Here is a 4,569-nt window from a genome sequence, read left to right as displayed (position 1 = left end):
TTGGATGGGCTTGTGTTTACATCTGTCTCCCCCACTAGACTGTCTACTCCATGAGAGCAGGACTGCAACTGCCTTGTTCACAGCCGTTACCCTGGGACCTAGTTCAATGCCCGGTAAACAGTAGGTACACAATAAGTATTTGCTGAATGAGTAAACCTGTTTACCTATTTTATGAAAACTACCTCACCCCAGCAAGAATCTGAGGTTGTTTATAAGAATGCATACAATTCTATATGAGAGAAAAAACGAAGTTGGAATCAAAGATTTTGACCTTCTCTACAAACAATAAATGCAGGAGAGGTTGTGGAGAAAAGGGAACCTTCCTACACTGTTGGGGGAAATGTAAATTGGCACAGCTGCTATGGAGAACAGTATGGAGTTTCCTTAAAAAACGAAAAATAGAGCTACCATTTGACCCAGCAATCCCACTCCTGGGCATATATCTGGAGAGAACCATAATTCGAAATGATACATGCACCCTAATGTTCACTGCAGCACTATTTACACAGCCAAGACATGGAAGCAACCTAAATGTCCATCAACAGAGGAATGGATAAAGAAAATGTGGTACATATATACATTGGAATACTACTCAGCCATAAAAAAGAATGAAATAATGCCATTTGCAGCAGCATGGACAGACCTAGAGATGATCATACGAAGTGAAGTCAGACAGAAAAGGGCAAATATCATAGGATATCACTTATATGTGGAAACTAAAAAAATGATACAAATGAACTTCTTTACAAAACAGAAACAGATGTATAGACTTAGAAAACAAATTTATGGTTACCAAAGGGAAAATATGGGTTGGGGGAGGGATAAATTAGGAGGTGGGGATTAACATATACACACTACTATATATTGGGTTGGCCAAAATGTTTGTTTGGGTTTTTCATAAGATGTTACAAAAAAATCCAAACGAACTTTTTGGCTAACCCAGTATAAATTAGATTATCAACAGGGACCTACTGTAGAGCACAGGGAACTGTATCCAATACTCTGTAATAACCTATATGGGAAAAGACTCTGAAAAAGAATAGACATATATAACTCAATCACCTTGTTGTACACCTGAAACTAACACAACATTGTAAATCAACTATACTCCAATATAAAATTAAAAAATTAAAAAAAACAAAAAATGAAGATTCTGACCTTCGATTTCACCTTTGACCTAGTGATTTCATTTCTAAATATCCCACAGAGGTCCTCACCCCATATGAGGAGGCATGTTCAAGGATGTTTGTAGGCACAACCTACTGAAAACCACCAAATAATCAGTTAGGGGCTAAGTGCGTGAACCATGAGCAACAGTGCTGTGGAGTATTATGCAGCCACGAAAAAGGATGGGCACTCCCTGTTCACTTACAGGGCCCTCTCCAAGCTATAGTATTAAGTACAAAGAGTGAAGAGGAATATATTTCATAAGTGCAGCATTGGACACGTAGTAGACAATCAACTGATAAATGTTGAATAAATGAGGGGGATCTTTCTGGAAGGACCCGTGAGAACTTAGGAGCAGTGGTAGTGTCTGGGGAAAGACCTGGATGAGGGGAATTTCTCTGTTTACCCTGTCATACTATTTGCATTGTTAGCATATACAAATATTATCTATTCAAATAAATAAGTTTTTGCTATTAAAAAACAATAAGAATTTAGAGTGCTCACATAAAAATCTGGATGTGAGGCTTTTCTCGAAAAATGGGAGGAAGGCCTGGCCACACCGGGCTGTGTTCCTTGAGATGACAATGGCCAGAGCTGAGATGGGGCCTCCCCTCAGCCCAGGGGGCGCAGGGCATGCACTGCCTCACCCCATCTGGCCTCTGTGGGCCTCTGTGCTGCTGACCGAAGGTCTACGCTGCAAAGAGATTAGCTTGCAAGGTCTGCAGAGTGCAGAGTGGGGCTGAGAAGGCTTCCCTAAGGTTAAGGGAAGCCATCTCTCCTGGTTGATTTCACTCACAATGACTCTAAAAGCCACAGCACGGTCACCACAGTTTTAGGGCTGGTGAATGTTGACAAGCCTGCTAGTCTTGCACAAGAATCAGTTAACTCAGTACCCGCCAGGCCCCAACGGTGCCTCTGGTCTCACCCCCGACCAGGGCTTGAGGGCTTTAATTAAACCCAAAGGGAACCCCTGGAGCGAGGGAGCCACCAGCAGCCCCTTGGGCAATGAGGTGGGTGACAGGGCAAGGACACATTGATAGAGGCAGGAAGGCAGGCCTGGCTTGAATTTTGACTCCAGCTCTGAAACTTTGGACAAATCACCTCTCCAAGCCTCCGTTCCCTCATTTGTAGCCAACAGCTAATACTAACTGCATACCGTTTCCAGGGTCTGGTCCCTCCCCCAAGCATGGAGGCAGGGTCTCAGGGAGTCCTCGTGTCAACCTTGTCCATAGAAAGTATCCCAGTCAGGGGTCTCCAAAGAGACAGAACCAATAAGATATATATTTAGCATATATGGAGAGAGAGAGATCTATTTCATTTTAAGGAATTGGCTCATATGATTGTGGAGGCTGGCAAATCTGAAATTTGTACGGCAGGCCAGGAGGCTGGAAACTCAGGCAGAATTTCTATATTACAGCTTGGAGCAGAAGTCCTTCTCCAGGAAACCTCAGGTTTTGCTCTTAAGGCCTTCAGCTGACTGTATGAGGCCCACCCACATTATCAAGGATAACCTCCTTTACTTAAATTACAGATGTTAATCACATGTACAAAATACCTTCACAGCCACATCCAGGCCAGTGTTTAAACAAACAATAGGCAACATCGCCTAGCCAAGTTGACACATAACATTTAACCACCACAGAAAGCATTATTTCCTTTTGCGCATGAGGAAATTGAAGCTCAGAGAGGCTGTGCCACACGCTTAAGGCTAAGGAGCACACAGAGGGATGGAGCTGGGAGGTGAACACGAGCCGAGTCGGCTCCACTCTGAGGACAGGGTTGCGGGTAGCTACTCCACACAGGGCATGTGAGGATCAGATAGGAAAATGCACAGAAGTGCCTGGGACCATGTCTATGGTAGGGACAGAAATCAATAGGGCAGTGGGTGGTATTAGGGAATTACTGTTAGTATAGGACGGAACGGTGTGGGAACAGGGGAAGGAGGCAGAGGAGTGTTGCTCCACCCCATGAGGGATGGGTTTTAGAGCGTAGGGCAGAGAACCTACAGCCCCCGGGCCCCCCAAGGAGGGGTGGGGGCAGAAGGTGGACTCCAGCAGGCTGTGGTCTCCCATGCCAGGCAATGAAGTCCAGAGCCTCTGACCCACGCGCAGGGGACAGAGAAGGAGCACAGTGTCGCCAGCGTGTGGGGTCAGAAAAAAGTCTCGCCTCCTGAGGCTGTGGCTGGTTGCCCAGAGGTTCCTGGAAGTGGGTGATTTCCCCTAAGGGTCCGGCTGGCTGGCTCCTTGGCTGATCACTGCCATGTGCCCACCCTAACTGGACCAACACCCAGAGGTAGAGAAAAGCTTCCACTGAGACCTGAAACCCTTAGACACAGTCCCAGCCTCATTCCTCCCAGCTTCCTTAATCTCCCTGGGGTGGAGCGCTAGGTCAGAGGCAGAAGGCCAGCAGGTCAGCCATGTTCTCCACCTGCTGGCTGTGTGACCTTGGGCAAGTTACTTAACCATTTTGAACTTCTGTCCAACGTATGTGGCTAATCATTGCACAGACCTAGAGGGCTGCTTCGCCGGGACCAGGCCAAACATCTGAATAGAGCTGTTACTTGTTGCCTCACTTGTTCATCATAGTATCATCCTCCCCGGCCTTCTTTTTACCTCTGTCCACCCAGCACCACTTCGCTGAGCCTCGCTCACTCTCTCCCCCATCCTCCCTTCCTTTTTCCAGCTCCCACCTCTTTGGTCAGAATGTGTGCTGGGTAGGCTTTTAAATGCCTCCAGGGCCAGAGAGAAATGAAGGCCCTTGCCTTGGTTGATAATCGCAGTGTTGATAACAGTGGGATTCTGGCAATGGTTGGTTGGGACTCTGACCCCCGCCCTCCCCTCTGCCACATACCTCGTCCTTCTCCCTCTTGCCTCCAGCCTCCCTGGCCCCCTATGTCCCTCCTCCACACCAGGCTCCTCTAGCCTCCCCTGAGGGCCCCTCAGCCTGGTTGCTCCATCAGAGGCGGTATCTCATTGATACCAGGTCCCAGTTCCGAGGTGGGCCCCCCCTCCCCACCACTGTCCATCCCAGGCCCGTTGCCCACACTGGTCACAGCCTGTAATGGCTCCTTTCCTGGGGTGCCTCCCCAGCAGCCCAGGACAGGGAGCGAGACTCCTTCACACTGTGCATCCAGCACCAGCTGGAGGAGGCAGGCTTAGCCTGCTCCCTTCACCCACCATCGCCACTCCATCACCTCAGGGGGCCTGCTCTGGCCTGACCTGCAGGCAGGGGCGGGGGGTGAGGACAAGCACTGGGGAACCCACTTCTGGGCCAGCCTGATTCTTCCCCTCGCCCCGCAACCCTCCTCCAGAGGCTGAGGGCAAAAGAGCCCAGTGTGTGGGCTAGAAAGCAGGACACCTGGATCCCTTTGCAGTACAAACCTCACTTGCTGTGTGGCCTTGA

This window comes from Mesoplodon bidens, assembly GCF_964165515.1.
Source record: "Mesoplodon bidens genome assembly, chromosome: 10".
Classification (NCBI taxonomy): Eukaryota; Metazoa; Chordata; class Mammalia; order Artiodactyla; family Ziphiidae; genus Mesoplodon; species Mesoplodon bidens.
This window is presented reverse-complemented; position numbering follows the sequence as displayed.